This window comes from Anomalospiza imberbis, chromosome 1 (genome assembly GCF_031753505.1).
Source record: "Anomalospiza imberbis isolate Cuckoo-Finch-1a 21T00152 chromosome 1, ASM3175350v1, whole genome shotgun sequence".
NCBI lineage: Eukaryota > Metazoa > Chordata > Aves > Passeriformes > Viduidae > Anomalospiza > Anomalospiza imberbis.
The window spans coordinates 45,062,822-45,085,903 of NC_089681.1; positions in this window are offsets into that span (position 1 = coordinate 45,062,822).

Genomic DNA, 23,082 nt, shown 5'->3' on the forward strand with positions numbered 1-23,082 from the left:
ATACAAAGGCATTTTTATTGTTTTTTTTTTTACCAGTCATATTGAAAGCTAAAATATGGACCACCGACTATATCTTCGCTCTAAAATTTAATTTCTTATTGCAAAAGGATTTTAATATGTTTCAAGGAAAGAAAATTAGCATTGAATCTAAAGAAGTTGAAATATAAAGTAAATGAGCAGATTTGATCTTACATTATTGGATTCACTTTCTTCAAAAGCAATGAGCTTCAGTCTCGTAAACAACCTGCCTGAAATCAAATGACCTTTGTGATGAAAAAGATAAAAATTCAAACTTAGCTCATTTTCACTCTTCAAGTTCAAAAGCAAAAGCAAAATGTTCTGCAAGTATTCTAGGATTTTGTATTTTAAGGCTTAGATACCAATAGAAGTCAAGGATAGAGAATTTTCTTTATTTCTCTCAATTTTCAAGTTCCTTCTTTTTGGACTAACATGCCTGAGCCACAATCAAACTTAAGGAAAGCATGAGTATTTCTAGAACTGACATTTTCAAGCACCAGTGAATTACTGAATCACTCATTCTTGGCACTGATACATTATATCCATAATTGTTCTGCTTGAGGAGGTGACATTTCCAGAAATGGCAGTTCAGCGTGACAAAGGACACAACACTGCTGGGAAGATAAGTGAAAGGTGACAAGACCATGCAGCTGCCAAGGAGCAGGAGTTCTTCGCTACATCAGCACTAGATGCAACTAAGTTCAAGTGTTGTAGTCTTGATGGAGATTCAAGTAAACCTCCATTGCTAATGCTCTCGTCTGATTTATGCGATATGTACTGCATGGAATAAACACAAAGGCCATTACTGAAGCCTTTAAACCTGATAAGAGGCATCCAGAGTGACTGCTGAGAACAGCATAGGGAACAGGTGGGTAAAGCAGGTGAGAAAAAGGGGAGGGCAAAGTGACTCAGAAAAGAACAGTCAGAAGGGGGCTGCTGGTGGATCAGGAAAAAAGGTTTTCACCATTATGACAAGAACCGTGGGACAAATCTAGTGGTCACTGGAACAAATGCATTCACTTTGTGATGACTGAAATTGAAATATAATTTACTGAAACTTCAATTTTTGTGCTAGAACTATTAAACTAGTTATTGCACTAGGGATCACCACAAAGTAACCCAAAAAGTTAATCCATAGATATTAAGCACATTCAACTCCATATGTTCACATACCATCCTGATTGTTATATAAACCCATAGAAACTAAAAGGCCTACACCCAGCCATTCTTTCCCATGTAAAGACTTTATGTATTATGATGCTCATATATACAATGCAGCTATGTTTGAAGAATTATGTATTTCTACAGATGCACTTGGGAAAAGAGCACATTTTCAATCTGTCCTTAGAGCAAGTCCTTCAACAAGAAAATATATTAAGTTCCCTGTTTGAAGTGCTGTGGCTTCTTCAAATGTAGCTGTGAAAAACGCCTTTTGTCATTCCTCCCCAGTGCATTATGTTGTGACAAGACAGTCATGTTACATAACGTGATGGGGCTGATACCAAATAGCATGTGAAAGGTTTGATCTCTTCCTCATTTAGTACAACTGCCCTGAGCTGTGAGTGGCTGGACTTTGGAGGGTCTTTTTTCCTCTTTAAAGAGAAGGAAAAAAGGAACACTCTGTTTGAAAGTCCTTTCATAAGAGCTGCCATTAGAAATTTTGCTAATATTTTCTTTACATCTATTAGCTGAAAACCATCTTCATCTTTAAAATATGCACATAATTTCTGGCTCACTCTTTCCACTCTCTTATCAAGAGCAGATTTTTATTAGGGCCTATAAAACGGGCTTTGAGAAACTTATCACATAATCCTGTGTGGCTCATGGCAACACATGGCGAGGTGCATTCTGCACTGTCAGTGACCTACTGGCTTGACCCATTTACTTCTCAGCGCTGACAGCAGCAGGGGAGAAGGAGGGCACTGAGAAGTCACTAGGAGAGGGAAAGACCAGCAGGGACGTAGGAGGCTGAAAAGCAGGAGTTCTTTCCATCTACCACCATGTATTTTTGAAACTGTTGCCATTTTAGACTCCCTGAATCTAGTGTGTTGAGAAAGTTGTATCTTTTCAGAAGTATACTGAGGAATTATTTCCCCTGCTTTAGATTAAACCACCACAATGTAATCCAAAAACAGTGTAATCCAACTGCTCTTAATAGAGTTATCCCAGAGATAGCATTGGCCCATCAGAGTAATTGCTGTGGGTTAAGTGGCCTCAGAAACCAGGTTAACTGGTGATTTACTGTGTAACAAACAGATTTTTTGCAAAGCAGAGTTTGAAAAATTAAACAAACTAGTCTTTCAATTTAAGACTTCCAACCCCTCTGTCTTTCTGAAAAGTAAACCTTCACTGCATTTTACTGACCTGCCTGAAACTGTTTTCATACTCAGAGGTCAGCAGATGCAGCTGGGAGAATACTGGAGAAGAAGAAAGAAAACAGTGGAAATTAAAAAAAATATAAGGAAAAATTCATGAAACTTTACATTCATATCATATTTATATGATGAATGATATTTCATATCATATTCATATCATATTTATATTTAATAAGTGTATAAACAATATTCTTTTGATGAATGAGATTGTACATCTTTTGATGAATGAGTGATAGTACTTGCAAAACTCTCCCTGCAACTTAACCAACCACAATCCAAACCATGACAATGCCTTTGACTGCATGTTAATACCATCAGTGACACACATTTTTAGTCACAGACTTCAACATGAGCAAATAGCAAACACAGCTTTTAAAAAGTAATCATCAGAGGGAAAATGAAATAACTCCAAACATTCAACTTAATGTCAAATATGTCAGTATATCAGCTTCCTAACATGACTGTTTCTAAAATGAGAGATTGTGAACTGACAAGTTAATAGATACATGCTTTCATTATTACATTTTCCACAACTCCAGAAAGTGAGGTCATGTTTACTTTTGTTACCACCAAAACCCATGAGACAGAACACAGTATGATATCAAGGCCCTAAAATACATTATTGTAGGAAGACTGGGATTATTTTCCTGGATCAGTCCAAGATCTATTTTAGAGCTATGTCCTGCTCTTGATAAAACTCAAGAGTTTATGAATCACAAGACTGTTAAGAGACATCATGGTCTACGTTTCCAAGTGCTTCAGTGAGACAACATTTATAAATTCTAATCGCTCTAGGGAAGGGGTCTTTATAACACGCTGTTAAAATCCAATTTTACAATTGTTAGAGAGATGCCTTTGCCTGAATTAAGATACAAACAAGACTATATGTTGAAGTCAATAGCTTGGGTTTTATTTAACAATTAATGTGAATTTAGAGAGATAGAAAGAAATAGAAAAAAGTGAGCAGGGAAAGAAATAGAGTGTCAGAGAGTAAGAGTAAGAGAAAAAATTCCACCACCCTTGGATCCAGATGGCATCCTGTCGGTCCTTTTCTTCTGGTCTTCTCAGTGGCAGGGATCCCAAGGTTGCTAAAAGCTTCTCACCATTTATATATTTTAGCAAATGAAGGAATCAATGCTCACCAGCCAGCACTTCTCTTATCCTATAATTTAAATTATTCCCTCACTTCCAATGCTAATCAGTCCCATGCTTAGTCTTCTTCCTCTTTTAAACTGAGCCTCACATCTTGAGTCAATGGGCTAATTTTCAGCACAGCTGCTGAGCTGCCTTTCCTTCTTCTCCTTCAGTCTTGTTTAATCATCTTTAAACCTAAGATAATTGGACAATAGTACCACCTTTATCTTATCTCAAGTCAGGTGGCTTAACTCACATCCAAATTCTCAGAATCTAGGAGGCATATTCAGGGAAGGGGTAGGTAGAGGGAACAGATCAGCAGTTGCTTCTTTGCACTGTTTTCTGCAGTAGGCAAAGTCCTTCTTTGATCTTAACAGCATTTGAGGCAATTAAATCTCTTACACATGTGCTAACAATTCTTCAGATTTTCAACAGTGTATTTGCATAGTGCAATGTCTCATTTATTGCTCATCTGTGATACCCGCACTGTACTCCCTCAGCAGTCCTGCCTATACAACACTCCTACCTCAGTTTACTGGTGATTCAAATTATGATGAATGCATATGTCTGCTTTAAAGAAAGGCCATCCAAAAAATGTAAGCCTCTTCTCTCTTTTAGTATTCTGTCTGGGAATAGCACATTTAGCCCTCTGGTACAACCCTTTTCAAAATGCATTCAACATTATGTAAGTCTTACTCTCAGACTGAAGACTAGGAGTCAATACTGGTCCTGTCTCCATGGCTTTCCAGTGTTTTGAGGATTTAGTCTATTTGTCAATGCTGTAGGGATCCATTAGTCATTCATTATCCAAGTAATATAAAGTAACTGAACACTGAAATCAAACTGAGAATTAATGGTAATCATGACATATAAGCATTGTCTACATAGCCTAGAGACAGAGAGAGTGCAGGTTTATAAATTGTGTTTGTTAAGTATGTAAATGTTGTAAAATCATGCATATTCTCTGTGTGTGTCAGCTCATTCAGTAAATAGAAAAATTCCCCTTTTGGACAGTGACAAATAAAAAGCTGCTTCTTGTGACGAGAAACTGGAAAGCACCAAATTTGTTTGTAGATTCAAATGATCTGCAGGTTCAAACACGCTTGAGTTTCCCTAATCTCTTTGGTTGAATATTAACTAAAGGCCAATTGTGTACCTATTTGGAAGCTGTGTATTTATTCAGAATATTAACTGAGTCTTAAGACAGGAAGAATAAAGAGTGACTTCATTCAAAGATAATAAACCTCAGCTGTTCAATATTCATATCACTTAACAAAATTAGAATTATATAGCAGAGCCTTGACTGATTGTGAAGTCAATGAATTACATGGTCAAAATAGAGGTCCAAAGCAGGACACTGGAGAGGGTGACTGAGTTAGAGTGTAAATATTACAAAGAGAAACAATTACATGGCAGTGTCTCTCAGACATAATTTATGACTTTGATTCAATTAAAATAATTTCAGAGCATTCTAAGTGCAAAGAAGCGCACTCAAAGCCAGTAAAGCTATGAAAATTGGCTTCACAGATGGCTGGTTTGTTCTATAAGAAAGCAGCAGGTCTACAGAAAACTTTCAAAATATCCTCTTGATAAGTCAAAATTTGAAGTTGATAACAAGGTGAAGTGTTAGTTCCAGGAGGAGGGCTCGGGAAAACAATCACTCATTAAAACCACTTTTTTCTTAGAGACTCAGCAAATTAGTTCTTCTGCAGAAAACACTCACATTTTGAAACTGTGTTTTCTAGGGATAGAGTCATCCATGGCTTCCTGCCCAATATATCACATTTATGATACTGAACGCCAGATTCTGGCCACATTTTTACACAGATAACAAAGTAAATAAAGATGAGGCCTCCGAGATTGCAACCTATTTTGGAGACGGAACAAATACTCTGCTGAAAATTTTGCTGAGGTAAACTTACATCATAATGGGCTTTCTATTCTCCCTCTCTTCCCAGTTTGTTACATTTCTTTTTGCTTACCTTCCCCATCTATAAGAGATATGCACTTGAATTGCCATCTTAGTTTTTGTTACTGTTCTTTAGGACTTTCCAGGATGATTATCAGTACCCAAAGGCAAACTATAATTGCAAGGTTTGTACCATCAATGCTTAAACATTCAGGTTGCATAAAGAAAAGATTCTTATGTCTGTAAGTGTATTGTTCACATTACTATAGAAGACATCCCATATATGACACTTATCTGCCACGATGCCAGAAGAGCACTGTGTCATTCAGTTGCTCACACCCCACTTTAACTATTGAATCAGGTGCAAGGCAGATTGCCATTTATAGTGTTTAATATGTTTCCTGTAAACGTGCAGGAAATATTTGTTTGAAGTTCTGAAGGAAGCAGTACTGATGTTCACAGAGATACAACAAACTACTTGATGAAAGAAATAATTTTCAAGAAAGAGTCCTATGGGAGAAACAGAGCCTGTTTATTTACACAAAGATCAAAGCAACTTTCATATGAATTGATGCTAAATATTTAGTACTTGAATGACTAGTAAAGAACCCTCTAAACTTCTAAAGGAAAGAATAAAAATGGGAGACAAATCCTGATATATAAATATATACATAGGCTCTCTGTTGGCAAAATCTTTTTTTATTATTTGCATTACAGTACTGTCTAGGGTCCAGCTTGAGATCAGACCTACTCTATCATACTGTATGTAAATACTTAGCAAAATACAGTCTTTTTTCTGACAAGCTTACCATAAAAACAGGCAAAGTTCAGGAAGAAGGATGAGTTCTGATTCAATTTGTGTGAATTTCCCTTATAACTTCAAAAATATATACATCAAATAAAATTAAATGAAATTGTCATTAAATTACTTCAAGCAATGGAAATTGATTAATGTGCATGTCAGCAAAACCAAATACAAACAAAAGACCCCATATACTAACTGCTCCCACTGAAAACTTTCCTTAGGTTTTCTATCTATGCTCTCATTTTCTTCAGCATCCAAATCAAGTTTAATTACAAAAATCAAAATCAAAGCTGAGTTTTTCTTACACAACTACAGAGGATATTCAGATACAGACTGCTCAAGCACAAAAATTAGATGAAAAACGATTAGTGCAGGAATAGACACCCATCCACCAAGAAAACCATCTCTATGTGTTGCCAGGAGCCTCAGCCTCACCCAAAATAGCTCTCTCTAGCTGGCAGAAATCTCAGCCTCCCTCCTTAAAGGTGAATCCTGAGGTTTCAGGAGGAACTGTGCCAAAACTGATTAATATATCTGAGTGCCAGAATTTCTGCAGCTAGGGAGGGATCAGGCTGCAAAATAGGTCAGTGGCATATATTTCTCATAGTTCACCACCTTCTTTCCAGCCTCTAGTTGCAGATCCCTAACCCTGCAAGACCTTCCTCTAGAAATCAGCACAGTACTAACGCACATCTGTGACTCTGGGACCATGGCTAATCTGGAGCTAGGCTAAATTCACACTTCCTCAAATCAGAAAAGGTTTGTCCTCTTATGTGTAATGTATTACTTTCCACTGTATGGTCCTGAATAGTCCTCATTTTTGCCATACTTTTCCTAATGGCACATTAAATGCGCTGTGACATATGCTTTGTTCTCTCTCTTGTTCTTACTACTACCAATATGAAATAACAAATAAAGAGTAGGAAGTGCAGGGTTGTTGGCTGAAAGGAGTAAATAAAGTAAAAAATTGATAACAACCTGTAACAGACAGTTATGAAAAAATATTTTTTCTTTTCTCTTCCTTCACATTCAAAGTAGATACTTCAAGCTACAGTCACAGGTATGGTGTTCATTACTCTTTATTTCTCCTCAAAGAGGAATTATGGCTTTTTAAATTTAAATAGTGAAGATTCTTCTCTCAGTGTGAAGGTTTATAATAAACATGCTATAATACAAATTAGATTACCTCAAACAAACAAAAAATGACCATTCTTTAAATTCCTAACAATAGGAAACCAGTAAAAAAATTAAAACAAAATCTACTGTGTACTAAACAAAATCTACTGCCATGTGGACAGTTTCAGGCACTGAACTATATTGAGCTCAGGAGAATTGACTCCCTTCTTTTCAGTGCCTAATGGAGGTCATGTGTTCCTTGGTTCTAGCAGCTACAGACTTGTGAAGTGTCTGCATTAATTCTCTGTGAGACCTCAGATGGGCTCATTTGCCTGTCACAGCACAGCTGGTCCCTGTTGGATACTTGACTGCTTTAGTCTAAAAAAGTCTGGGCCCTGAACGTCTAGTCTGGCCTCCTTGCCATGGGCAGAAACACAAAGAATTTTCCATATCTTCCTGTGAGAGCTCAGAGCCACTGATGTTATTGTCAGAAAGATTTCCTTGAACTTAATCCATTTTTCCTCTTTTCAATTTTGTCTTGTTTTGTTGGGTAACATTGCACTTTCTGTAACCTAGTGTAAAGATTTTTTAATCAGAAGTCCAGGTGCAAATATTAGAGCTGCTTGGAACCTTTCAAAATTTACCTTTTTTTTTTCAATTGCAGTTTATTAATACCAAAATGTTTCACAAAATTTTATAGATTTCAACACCAGTTTTGATGGCATGCTTTTCGAGGTCATGGATGAAATCTGTGGCAACCCTAAAAAGGCATATATAGACAGAAAGAAATATTAGAAAATGAATCTTTTCACTACACAAATACATGTACCTTTTTGGAAGAATATTTATTGTTATCGACATTTTAAACCCAAATTACAATAAAATTTTTAACTGATACAATAAAACCATATTGTTAGCTCTCAGTCAACCATTATATATGTGTGTTAGGGCAGTGTGTTATGTCTTCAATTTGTTTTTCATCAGAAATACATACCTAACAGGATACATTCTAATGGTCTGTCTCTTCTGGGTTTAAAACAATTCAATATTTTCATTAATTATCTAAAAGGAACAGAGAGCAGGATTATCTAAAAGTTAACAGACACTGTTTCCTGGGAGGGACCAATAGAATGTTAGAGGACAAGGACAGAATTCAAGATGATCTTAAAAATCAGAGATGTGGACAGAAAATATTACAAGATTTAGTAGGGGTAAAAGCAAGATCCCATACTTAGTCATGATTAATTCACTACATAAATACAGGATGAGGAATAACAGTCTATAGAGAGTTCTATGAAAAAATAAATGAAGGATTGTAAAGGGTCACAAAGTGAACATGAGTCAATAGTGTCATGCTGGTGTGAAAAAGGCAAATGCCTCAGAATCTGTACAGCAGGATGTATAAGAAAGACTGTGACTGGAAGGAAATGTGAAGTAATCCCTCTGCTTTGTTCAATGTTTTATTCATTCCTATGGCCTTAGACAGAATATTGTGTCTAGTCCTGGGCAGTACACTTCAATAAACTCATAGATCAATGCAGAGAGTCTAGCAAAAAGAAAAAACAAAAAAAAAAGAAAAAAAAAATCAAAGGTTTAAAAATATGGCCTATGGGCAAAGACTAAAGGAAATGAGTAGTTTAATTCAGAGTAGAGAAGACCAAAAAATGGCATTTGCTTTAAATAACAGTTAAACAAACAAAAGAGATGAGATGATTTCTTGAAGGTCTTTTTTTGTCCTAGGATTTCATGATTCCTGGTTGCTGAAGTAAATAAGACTATAGTTTTGTGGACTATAGTCAGACACCAGCCAGAAATACATAATACCTCCAAAATAAAAACAGAGGTATCTTTAAATTTCTCAAACTCTTGTTATAGGAAGTTGGAGAGAGAAAAGAGAGTAGCTGAGTCAGAAAAATACATCATCATTAAATAGCAGCAACGAGTCTGTGTAATTCACTGGATAAGAACTTAAAGTCCATTTGTACCATGCCATCTATAACTTACTCCCACTCCAAAATTCATAGAATTAATCATAGAATGGTTTGGGGTGGAAAGGAGCTTAAAGACCATTGTGTTCCACCTCCCTGCCATGGATAGGGATACCTTTCACTAGACCAAGTTGCTCAGACCTCCCTACAACTTGAACACATCAAGGGATGGCACATCCACCACTTCTCCATTATTGCAAAAATGTACTGAGATTTTTAATGATCATTTTGCAATCAAACTAAAAGTAATTCAAGGTATAGCTATTATTCAATTAAAATAGTCAAAGAGATATATTAGATAGTATAGGAATTTAAATTTCTGTCTGTAAAATAACCACTTTGGGTTTTTTTTTTTTTTGTAAGCACAAAATCAAAAGTAAATATTAGACCCTCTAAAAAAGTCTTGAGTGATTATGTGCTATACTTTTTAATGCAGATATCTCTATAAAATCCTTAAATCACCTCTTTTTTTTACTCCCAAATGGAAAAAAATGAATTGGTGAGGGCGTTTCAGAAATAAGTACTGGGAAATGTGGTGGTAAAAATCACTACAAAATGTGCAGCTTACACAATATAGGTCCTAAATATAGCTAATTTTTACTTCTGCAGTGTATACAGTTTCTGTGAATCCTTAAGGAAACAATATTCATTTTGTTTCGTCCTGGAGGAACTGCCTAAAAGGAAGACTTCTGAGAACACAAATCACTGACATAATGTTTGAGGTGTTCTATAGAAGCAACATACAGGGACTGCACCATTCATTAAGCTGCATATATTGTTCCTTTGCAAACATTATTTTTTTCTCCAGCTGCCAAAGTGGTGAGAAAAATCATTTAGTTCAAGTCATGTGAGTCCCCTGTGAAGGTACTGGACTGGACAGTACTTGCTAGAACTTCCAGACAAAAGAGGACAATACAGACAACTCAGAATAGCAGGGAGAGCACAAAAGTAGAAAATCTTGGAAATCGTGGTCTTTTGTCTCCTCACTCAAGGAGCTACAATGAACTGAAAATGTTGTACCCAGAAAATTCCCTGCAATCTTTCCTGTCCCCAACTTCATTCCTGAAGCATGCAGACTGAGGACCAATGTTCCTCTTTCTGCTTTGTTGGAAAGAATAACCTAGGCTTGTGTGTTACTAACAGGTGCCATTGAGACCAAACTGAAAAGGTGTGGGGCTGTCTAAATAGGAAAACAATTCCCCAGCTCAGAAAAAAAAAAAATTAAAAAAAAAAAATTACTGGCCACCAAAAACTTTGTGACTTGATAAATAGAACATGACACCAGGTAGCAATAACAAGAAAAGAGTTTTCACTTTTGGAAAAAAAATCCTATCAGCCACCCACCATGTACTATAATTTAAAAGCTTTTGAGCAAAAAAGCACTGCTTTACTGCTAAAAGGTTTAAAATGCTGCAGTATGTAGACCAAAAAGTCTTGATTAGCTGTGGCAGATGAGTCAGCAGAGAAACAGTTCACAATGCAGCGCAGCCCTTACCTTTTGACAAGTATTGTTAAGGGCTCCCCAAAGTCATTCCAAAGAGGCAAAGAAAGAAGGAAAAAAGGAAAAAAAAATCAAGAAAAAAAAAAAAGGAAAGTGTGGCATAATGAATTCAACCTTGAAAATAACATAAGGGAAAGGATATGAAAATAGGGGGCATGCCATTCTCCATCGTCATAGATTTTGTGGAGATTTTGGAATTAGCATACAAAATTTAGTCTTTCCTGACGCAGAGGATTCCTCAAGATGTCTATGTATTGGATTGTCCTGATGCAGTTCAGGCAGAAACTTACTTTTGTAGCCAGGGAAGTAGTGTCTTAATATTATGTGCTACAACACAAGCCCTTTTCTATTTTTGAGAGAAAGAAAATGTTACATAAATACAGAAACAGATGTGCAGTAGTGCTGGATGACTACACACTGTGCATCTATCTGTGACTCTAATATCTACAAATCTAAAGAAACAAAAATAATTTGATTGAAGGGCTGGATAAAACATACCCCAGAAACATGCTGGTTCTGCAACACTCATGTACAGTTAGCTGTTTCTTTCAGACCATGATGAAGTTGAGCTCCCAGAGCAGAAGTCAAGAAGGGAAAAAGGAAGACATAAAAAAGAGGTTCTAACAGTTCCAGATCCCAAGATATTTCTAGCAAGGGTCAAAATTCTGTCATTAATATTCCAGGTTTCTACAGGACTGAATTCCATGAGCATTACAGACAATCATAGGAGATTACAGTCTGGTTCAGAAGTGAGATGGTTTTGTTTACTCTCTCAAGGTCTGAAGAGTTCCTGTGAAATATGAGAATGCAGAAGTTCTCTTTCATTATTTAGCATGGCTGCATGATGGGAAACATTTTACAGTGTCCTCTTGTTGGAATTGCTACACTTCCCAGTGCAACAACAAAGTATAGAAGTTACTTGGATCAGGATATTGCAAGAAAGAGTTGCAGAACAAAAGCAGCAGCTCACTGCAGAGAAAAAGTTAAATGACAAGTCCACCCTTCAATTGTGGCTATAACGTCAAGGGCTGAGGTAACAGTCCCACTTTCTCCTTAGACAGGGATACATAATGGACCCACAGCTGCAGCAACATAGGGAAAAATAATATGACAGCGAAGCTTTTCTCATTGCCTGGATAATACAAACAACAGCTTCTGTCTCTTCACACTGAGCTGTATATGCCTAAATTCTGAAAGACTGCCTTCTTTTTTCTTTGTATCTTGAGCCTGAACTGAACAAATAAGTTATGAATAATTAACACTCAAGCCTATTTAAATTTCAAAGGTAGTGGAAGTCTTCCTCTCTAATTTTCTAGATTGGTACACACTGTTTTGATTCCAAAATGTTTGTTAAATCAGCAGAGGTGGAGTTTTTTCCCTGTACTTTTTGGAATGTGATCAAAGTCTAAGAAGGTATTAGGATGAAGCATCATTTTCACCACTGTGGGTTAAATCATGCTCTTTCTAGTATAAGAATCCTATCTTTCAGCTGTTACTAATATAGTTCAAAACTGATTTAAGAATATAAATAGAAATACTGATGGATTTCACAGTATACTGTTAAATTCCTATCATACTTTCACATCATGAGAGGTTTCTAACCACACTGTTAAATTTTGTACAGTTCTTTACACATTATTATTTTCACTAGGCTTATATTTTACTGTCTTATAACTGTACTGCATCTAAACAGAACCATAGGGAGACAAGTAGATAAAAAGTGCAGATGGTGCTAAGAAAAATCTTTCAGCAGATCTTAAGCCAGACAGAGCTCTGTGAGCTTTACATTGCAGCTGTGTGCAGTAACTGTAGACCATCATACTGCACAGATGGAAGTGCAAGTTTGAGGGCTATTGAGCATGTGGATTTTCCCAGTGTGTCACAATTACAGAAACATCTGTGCTAAATAACTTCAAGCTGATCCACAGCAAAATTTGGCAATGTTCAATAACTCTCAATATCCTCTTTTTCCCCTGTGGTGAGATGGCCTAGTGATTGCAAGTTGGACTATAGCATAAAACATGTAGCTTCATTATTTCAGGGCCTATTTAGAGATTTCTCCCATGGTATATTACCTAAAAAATCCATATGTTTTTCTTTACTTAGCTCTATAGAGCCTGAGTTTCAGAGATGCCACATGCCTGCAGCTATCATTGACTTCCATTAGAGATGTGGATATGTAGGTTTTCTGAAAATTGAGTCCTGTGGGGATATTTTTAATTGATTTTGATTAGCACAGGGAAAGGGAACAGTCTGGGTGGCATGACCATAAGAGAACAGAAGAGAAACAGAGGCGGTTTGTCTGTAGGAAAGGATTAAAATCTATTAACACATCTGATATTTATATTGTGACATGAAACATAGAAAACATTCATCACTTTCTTTCTTCTAGTGGAGACAGTATTCCCCTGAAAAACTGTTACAGAACAAGAAACGTTCCCAAATACCTTAAATTATATAATTACATGATCTTCAATATATTTAGACCACAATGCAGTTTAGGAAACTTCACTGTTCCTTCTATGACTGAATTAGGGCATTGTTTCTCTCCCTAGATTCTCTTGCAGCATTGGAACCCTGAGGATTTTTGGATGTAAGTCTATCACTCAAATATGACACATTACCAATTCCTCATGCACTGCCGCAAAATGACTTTTCAATCCTTGTTGTCTTTAATTTCATCTAGAAAAGCACCCCAAAGTAGTCACCAGATTTTTTTCACTTCCTCCCAGTAAGAGAACTAGGATTTATATATTTTTCAGCTGCAATACAATACTAAAACCTCTGCCTAATGTACATTTTTCCATGCATTGCCCAATGTCAATGGGGACTTTCCAAGTGTATAATATTGTTTCTCAGAAACTGTGATCACTCTTTAATGCAATAGACTCAGCAGTAGGATTCCTTTCCTTGTATCTAGTATGTTTTTTATTTTCCTTAGTTCCACTCCAATTTCTTCCAAGAATACTATTATTCAACTAAATATTTCCTTGACTGCTTTGATGTTCAGACTCTTGAAATATTAGCGAACTAGTGACATGTATCTTATCTGACATTCAGCCAACTTAAACAGTGTTAGTTCTTTCATCTTTATAAACCAGCCTCCAGTTTTCAATAATTACTGCTACCTGGTTTTAAATTCTTCCTAGTTAATCTCTGACTCTCTATGTACTGCAGCTACTATAATATTCTAACTACCATCACATCTGAACTACAGAGGAACTATAATCTTCTTGGTTTATGATATGACTCCTCAGAGGGTACAACCAAAATCATATCGGCTTTTTATGCAGCCTTATCTCTTTGCCAGCTCTTGCATAATTTTTTTCACTTCGATATATATTCATTCTAGGGTGAATACATAAAGGAGATTGAAAGATTGAAATAATTTCTCAGTCTTTTTTCTTCCTAGCCACCCATCCATCCCCAATGCACACCCACCTGAAATCATCCAACAGCCCCTCTCCCAGAGTTCTCTCTGCCAATTCTAACAACTGCCAAGTTGTCAAATGATTCTGTTATTGTGTCCCCATAGCAACAAGCTTTCTGGCCTGAGTGACAGTATTTCCATATTTTCAACTGGAAAATGTCCCAAATAACTCTAGAAGCACCTGGAGTTTTCCTACTATGCATATATCTTTTTCTTTTCTCCTCCCAATGCTTCATATTTTAAAAGGAAGTTATTTATACTCCTTGCAACTGATGGTATGATGACAGCTGAGCTTTTGAAATTTGCTTTAAAATTCTGTAAATCTATCCTTTCCATGAAATTTATGTTCCTTTTGAAATATATTCTGTGGATTTTAATGCCATATTTAAAATAATTTATTTTAAAAAAGCAGTAACTCATCAAGATCTTGATAACTGAACAGAGAAAATATATAATGTATTATGCGAAATATTCTTCAAGCTTTTAAAGTCAATGAGAAATATAAGAGAAATGCAAAAGAACGGATGAAAATGTTTTCCTCAAGGAGGAACATGTTTCTAACCTATGTATATCTAACACATTACTCTACTGTGTGCTTTGACTAATCTTCCAGAGCAACAGTGTTTTGATCATACAGACTGATTATGCATATATTAAAAAGAAAGCGAGGTGAGGAATAAAAGCAAAATAAATCCCGCTAGTCTAAGTGAATTGGGTGAAATTTATACCCCTGAAAATAAGGCAATTATGTCAGCCATCTCAAATTTTAGCAGTATCTTTCGGTTAGATTGTTAGATCTCACTGATTTTTGAAGATGACTTCCAGTCCATTAATTGTGGCCAAATAAGGTCTTGAGTGAAAGAGTAAGTGGGTGTTCTTGAAGCATGTGGAAACTACATTTATCAGCACCACTACAACATTCACATAATATCACTCCAAGCTGGCATGTGAGTAAAAGAGAATAGAAGCCAGTTTACTGTCTTTTGGACAATATGTGGGTCTACACAGCAAATGGTGAAGTCATCACCAGCATCCTTGTCAAGTGCAGGTTTTGTGCCAAACTCTATCACCTGGGTTACCAGCATGGAGTCAATATTTTAACACCATCATATCCTTTTATTTGGCTGCTTTGCTACATATTAAGCTTTCAATAATGAGTGACAGCTGATCCCATTAATTGCATATTGCTAATTTTGTGGGCTTAAGACTATTATGGTGCTTAATTAGCAACTGTTTGCAATGTTCTTTAAGAGGCTTTATTGAATAAAGGATTGCTTGTCCAAAATATGCCAATGAAAATAACACAAATTCACAAATTAAAAGCTTATTCTAAAAAATAGGACCCCATATATGAAGATTAGCTCTATGATAAAGAGAGAAGCAAAAATACTTAATAATTTGATGCAAGCAATTAATCATTTATGAAATAGCATACTTTTAATCTGAGAATAATAGAGAAAAGAATTAATAAAGTCTACTTCAAGGAGAGAGAGAGATCCATTACATTGCAAATATTAATTTAAAAATATAGTAATTTTATTGGGCAAACCTTGTAGACCCTATATAATAAACTAAAATGCACTTCATTCACACATTATGTCCTAACACTTCCAGCTAGTTATGCCTATATTACAGAGAATTATTTAAAGGGAAATCCTTAACTGAGGTCTGCAAAAGCACTGGGTCAAGGGTTTGGGTTCCACAAATGAGCGACTTCCTTGAGCATTGTTTCTGTCTGGGTAAGTACAAAATACAAATAATATCAAAACATCTAAGTTGGTTAGGTTAAGAGCACAAGTTGAAGGCAAAATTTACCTACATGACAGCAAAAGAGGGGTAGGTACAGGACAATCTGGCAATTGGACAAGGTCTAGAGACTGAGTACAGCAGCACAATGCTGGCGACATGACATGATGTTGACATGGGCCACCTCTGTCCTCACAGGCAAACCTGTCCTCACCCTCACACAAGTGTACAGCAGCAGACTGTGAATTACCAAAGATTCACAACACCCTACCCCCAAATATAGAATGCAGAAGCCCAAAACCTGCAAAATCTATGCTTGTCACAGGAAGAACAAAGGAGGAATGAACATCAAATATTGTACAGCACTGAACAAGTATTCAGAGAACAAGAGAATCACAGCACCATTCAGGTTGGAAAGGACCTCTAAGACCATTGGGTCCAAGCATTAACTCAGCATTGTCAAGTCTACCTCTAAAGTCCTTAAGTGCCACAAGTTCATAGCATTCCATGCAAAGATCTCATGCCTGGGCTTCGTTGGTGCTGCTCCACAACTGGGATTTTTCCCTACTCTTCATGTTTAGAATGCTATCAGTTTTAAATTCATGAAAGTAGTTGCTTCAAGCAGCATATGGGCTTTTGCTATACATAATAATGTGATTTCTGAGCTGACTCCTCTGATATTATCTTTTTCCTATACAACTGGGCTCAGATCAGCTCATGCCCCTGCCTGCTGTGTGGCTGCTGCATTTAAGCTATGTAAGGGTTACTGTACTTGAGTGTAATATAGCAAATGAGTGCACCAGAATCCCACTGAGGCAGCATGTAGCCTGCGGGTACTAATGGTTCATCAAGAAGACCTTGAAGCCTATTTAATGCCAAAGACTAAAGATCTTTATATTTCTTTCTGCCATTTTGCAATTCATTGCAGAGTTGAAGTCAAAGAGCGAAGGTTTTTTCCTCCTGTAGCAAATTAAAAAATGAACAACTGGGTATTATGTGTTTCTTTATAACACAATATGATTCATGCCTCATCCTTCATGCAAGCCAATAGTTCTTTGATTTAGAGCCTGGATAGCTATAAACCATTATTACAAAGTAATCTGGTTCAGACGAATTTATAAGGACAAATCCCTTAAGTAAGGGTTCATGGCTCTTCAGCCCAAACCTCCTACATCTATCTATTTAATCTAGTTAATTCATCTATCTCTGTATTTATAAAACATCCAGACACTGGTAGCCAGATGCCACCAGTGTAAATGTAGTTTATTGACAAATGGACGGGTGAGGAGAAGGTTGTCTGTCATTAAGGAAATAAGTGTTTTAAGACATGTAATCACTGTGTTGATATATTTTATAGGATTTTATGTTCTTTCACATTCTGGCCAATTATAGTATTTTTATTTGGACTGGAGTATTTTCTTTGCAAGTAATAGCTGGGGTGGATGGGGAGCACAGGGAACGGTAGTACAGATGAAGAGTCCCAGATCCTTGCCTAAGCAGCAGTGTCTGCTATCACACAAGGAACTCTTTTACATGTTATACATGTTAGAAATGTTAGTTAAGTAATCAAAAGGTTGATTTGGGAAAAATCAGTGCAGTTTCCTCTTTTTGTTCCCTGTTATTCATAGTGACTACATAAAACATTTCCAAACTGGGAATATTTTCTCTGGAACAATATGTCTCATTACTTGCAAGGAATGATTATGCTCATTTTGTATCTATGTTGGTATACACACAGTTGAGAATAGCATTCATAGAAATTGAATATCCACATTTAAGCTCACACATAAAGAGCTGTTGTTTCACAAGGACAATTCCTGTTGCTGTTTCTGATAGTGAAGGTCCTGCTGTGCTACTTTTGTTTCTGCTATGACGGGACAAATTCTTGCCTGCAGGCGAGACTGAACTTCCAAAATGATCATGTTATTCTCTGTGTCTAGAGAGCAGTGTGGAAAGCATGGGGGGGTTTGATTTGAGGATACAGGAGAGCTATAAGTATTTAATGTCTGGAATTAATCACACTGCTAGAGTTCACTCTGCCACTGGTCAGTCATCTTTTCTGTGCTCACATATTGTTACAAATCCTTGCATGCTGGTATATTAAAGGACTATTTCTGTATTTGTTGTATCAATGAAAATTTTATAATGGCAGGAGTTTGTTGGTTTTTTATTGTTTCAGTGAACAACAAGGATGTGAAACTGTAGCAAACAAATTCTTGGTCAGACCATAGAGCTTCAAACGTGAGCTGACACATTTGTGGTGATGTATATGTAATACAGATACTCTCCATTTTCTGCCAGAAACTGGGCCATCTAACTGCGTCCTCTGGAGCAGTGTGAGTCCCAAGCTACCTCTTCCATGCTTCTTCCCAAAAGCTTCAGAGCAGTCAGTCCCTTCTTTCTGTCCTCCAGCTGTGCCTCATTTAATCCAGATTTTGAAGTAGAAAAGAAGCTGATTGCTGAATAGCACCATGAAGATGATAAATTGAGATTTTTACTCTTTTATCTATAGGCAGTAATGACACCTTTCCTAAGAGTAACAGTACCATTCCCAATGGCACTTAATGGCTAAATCTCTGATATTATGCTATAGAGACTAATATCTTCGTAGATGACTGCCCTTGTTCTGGAGTACTTTTAAGATAACAATGTAAGGACACCTACTTTTTCAGACTTCTAATATGACACAGTCACAATCCAGGCCCTTCACTGTCCAGTGCTTGCAATTCAATTTCATATCAGATGCCTACATTTGTTTCCTTTTTCTCAGACAATGCAGTTATTCAGATCTTTAACATTTAACTGCTTATATTATTGCTTAACTGTTTGATTATTATTGCTCTCTTCACTTACTGTGTACTAAAGCATTTGTTCAGTCAACCTGATAAAAATGCAATGAAAGGTGTAACCTGGAGTCAGATTTTGGTTGCCTAAAATAATTTCAAATAAAACCCATAGGAGAGTTGTTCGCAGTGTTCCATGATTTATGGAGGTGCCAGGGTCAGTTCAGCACCTCCAAAAAATCATGGGTTAGAGATACTGGAACTCATGGTAGTACATGATACTTGCAATGAGATATTTTGTGGGTGGAGCCATTAGGATTCAGAAATACTGTGGAAAATCTTATTGATGCTGTGATGCTGCTGTACCAGCAGAACCAGCATTTATGCACAAAAATCTGGATCATTTGATCCAAATCCCTGTATTTTCTGTTTCTGGTGTGCATCTTTTTTCTATTTCCAATACAATGAAAAACTGATATCTTAGGTCTGAGCATGACTCCCTGTGTATGAGTATTTCTCAAAAACCAATGCCCATATTAGTCATCACACATTCTACGTTTCACTCAGCTGCCTGTGCACTCAATGTATTTTTTCTCTGTGTTACCATGACCTCTAAAAGGTAGTTTTGTTATTCCATGCTTCCTAATAAGCAGCCAAAGCTAAAGCAAAACAAAAAATTATTGTCTTCCTCTGATCTTTTTTCTGGCTTCTGCACCTAACAATACAACCTCTATTTCTCTCTGTTCCCCAGCTCATTCCCTTCTAAGCACACCTGACACACATAAGGTTTAATAATTTACAGGTAGAGGGCCTAGTTTGCCAGGCTAGAGACATATTCCAATTTCTTCCCACAACTCTAATGAGACAAAGCAGTCAGAAGCTTATTGCTACCGCCACATAAAATCAGATTTATAGATGCTTTTTGTCAGAAAGTGGTGCAAAGCAGTTTGAGTGTTCCATTGAATTTCTCCATTCATCTTCCAGAGTAAACTTTTCCTGCCTGTTAATGGAAGAACCACTATTATGAGTATTATTTTTTTTTCCTAATTAAGAAGCTAGATAAGATTGCCCCAGTCCAAAACACACTGTGCAATTCTACACAAAACTACTGGCTTTATATCTAGTGGTTGTGATAGTGGATGGCTCTCTCTCTGTAGGGAGAGAGCTTTGTGTGCTATAGCTCATTCCCAGGTGACATATTAGGGAAGGGTGATATGGAACCAGTGATCCTCTAAATGATCTGCCACTGCTAACAGAGCTCCAGAGAGCTCTCCTCACAAGGTAAAGGTTATTCTGTACTCTCTGACAATGACAGCAGAGCACACTGTGTATCCCCTTCTTTCCCAGCTAAACAGGAGATGCCCATTAACTTTTGTTTGTTTGCTTTTCTCTGTTTCTGATGTGAATTATTCTTTGCTTCTGTTTAAACAGTCTGGGCTTTTGGATCATCTGAAGATGCTGCCTCAGCATTACAATTTCAGAAGATGTAGTACAAAGGCAAAAGTGATTCACGTTATATATGGTGGCAGCACATCTAGCTCTAGGAATGGCCAGATCTGAGACATTATATTCTGAACCAGATGGTGCTGTCAGACAGCACTGAATGACAACGATTAGATGATACAGAAAGGGTAATGTGCCCAAGAAGTGAAGGAACTCTATCTCCACTTGCTGCATTTTTTTAACTTCAGTTACAGATGGCACAGCAAGGATCATCTCAGAAGGAAAAGTGAGACTTCCATATAGCTGAACTTTACTTAAAAGTATCTGTTGCAACATTTAAAAATTAGGCAGGCAGACCTTTTTTCCTAGCGACTGCCTTTGGCTCCCTCATAGTATAAGGAATAGAGGATAATACAAGGAATTGGGAATTGTTGTTTTTTGTTGGTTTTTTTTTTTTTTAACTGAAAAGCTACAGAATAGTACTCATTCCAATCAAGCAACATTTCTAATGCAAAATATATATTAAAATATGACATGTTGTTTTCTTCTTCATAAACTGGTTCCATTTCATGTCAAATTTTTTTTCAGTTCAAAATATAAATTATGGTAGAAACAGTGAAATATTTCTGGGGAATCAAATTGAAACAGGTTGAAATTTTCAAAACTAAATTATATCATTAACTCAAATTATCACACATTACTTCACAAGTCAGAATTTTTGTTTTGTAGACAATTCTTTTAAAATTATTTTTCATCATAATTTGTTGTCCGCAATTTCTCCCCATCTTGAAAATACTCCTGAGAAAATACAGTATTTCTTACACAGTGCCAATTCAAATATGATTTTTAACAGTAGTAGACAAATTATCCAAAATGCAGACTTTCCCAAATATCTCAGGAGGATATATTCTGCATTCACCCCATTTAGAACCATAATGCTACTACATGACTGGACTTACATAAAAATGAAGCACAATTTTTGTCTTCTCTTAAACTTAAAGTAACTTTTCTTTGAACTACAGGATCCACAGGCCAAACAGTCTTCTTTTATCTGAACTAATAAAAATTAGCACGTAAGTTCATAAAGTATACTCTAAGACAAGACTGTGCCAAAAAAAAAGTAACAATACCTGGGGCATTTATTTTTCTTGTGACAGATGAACTCAAGGAAGATAAATTTAAAGTCAGAAAATTAACCACTAAATTGATAATGAGGAAAAAAATTTTAAAAAGATAAAACTCCTACTTAATGCAATATGCTACTTCTCTTCCTGTAGAAATGTATTAAAAACACACAAATAAAAGGGGTTTAATTTTGCTGATCTCAGCTCTCTGCAGCCATCAAAAATTGGCTGGCTGACAAATTTCTAATGACAAATAGGTGGAACTTTTATCTCTAATGGGAAAACATAAATAAGATATTATTTTAGACATTTAGAACTAAAATACAGTCTTTAATCATTTAATGGAGATGCAGAGGACAGCCAGAAAAATTAGAACATTTTTACCTGTTGCAAGCAGATAAACTTCTTGCATTGTTTGTTTTGAGCTGTATGGCACATAGGTTTCTTTGTAAATGATACAAATTTACTTTTGGGTGGGATGGTTAGGAGGGAGGATAAAAAATGAGAATCTTTCCAAATAAATGTATGGGTGCAGGGAAAATCAGCATGGTGTAGATGAACCAACATAGAAGCAGGAGTCAGGAAGGAGTAAGGGAATGAAGATACTCGTCTTTCAGGAGTGCATTTATTAGGACTGACTGCTTAATGAAAACAGATATTTTAAATTATGTAGTATAAAAATTCAAAATATTATTGGAAACTTGTTCAGGCCTAAATTTTCTCAGTCACACAAGGAAAATAATTTTATTGACCCTCTTCTCCTGAAGCATTATACTTTTGCAGAATTAGAATGGATGGGAGTATTGCTTTCTGTTCCAGAGTGAAAACACATTCATATGCTTTTTTTGCAGGATTTCTTTCAAAAGCTCATCTACATTCTTCTAGCTCTAGCAAAAAATATAGCATCCACCAATAGCTAGTTTTTACTTGTATGTTTGGTTTTTTTGAAAAAAAAAAAAAAAAAAAAAGGCTTTCAAACATGATAAGCAAAGCCAGCAAAAGAACAAATTTACATTGGCAAAACTGCATATCATAATGGTTTGGCTGCTGTAGTGATGCCAGCCTGGGGAAGAGATATTCACAATTCTAGCAGCAATGTTGAGAAAGTTAAGCCAAGCAACATTTTTAACTGGAGTATATAAATACCTTGTGTTTGTTTTTTATTTCTTTTCTCATGGTAACAAAAAGTGTAAATCATCATGTAATCTACACAATGCATGCCACAACAAACAAGAGGAGCTAGAAGTCACTGTGCAGCAATTAAACTACGACATAGTTACCTTCACAGAAACATGGATAACTTGCACAACTTAGTGCTGCAGTGGATGGCTAAAGACACCTGGGAAGGGAGAGGCAAAGAAGGAGAAGCAGTGGGGTAGTCCTGTATTGTTGAATCAGAGAGCTGACAGAAGTGTTCACCAAGCCACTTTTCCATCATTTGTAGCAGTCCTAGATAATCAGAGAGGTTAAAGCTAGCTTGAGCCTAACCATTGTGATAACTACAAGAAGGACTGGAAAGAGGATCTGGGGAACAGCAGGCCCCCCAGTCTGACCTCAGTGCTTGTGGAAATCATGGAGCAGATCATATTGAATGCATTGCCTGGCATGTACAGGACAGCAAGGGGCTCAGGCCCAGACAAAATGGCCTCATGGAAGGCAAGTCCTGCTTGACAAACCTCCTTGTATGACAGTATGACCCACTCAGTGGAT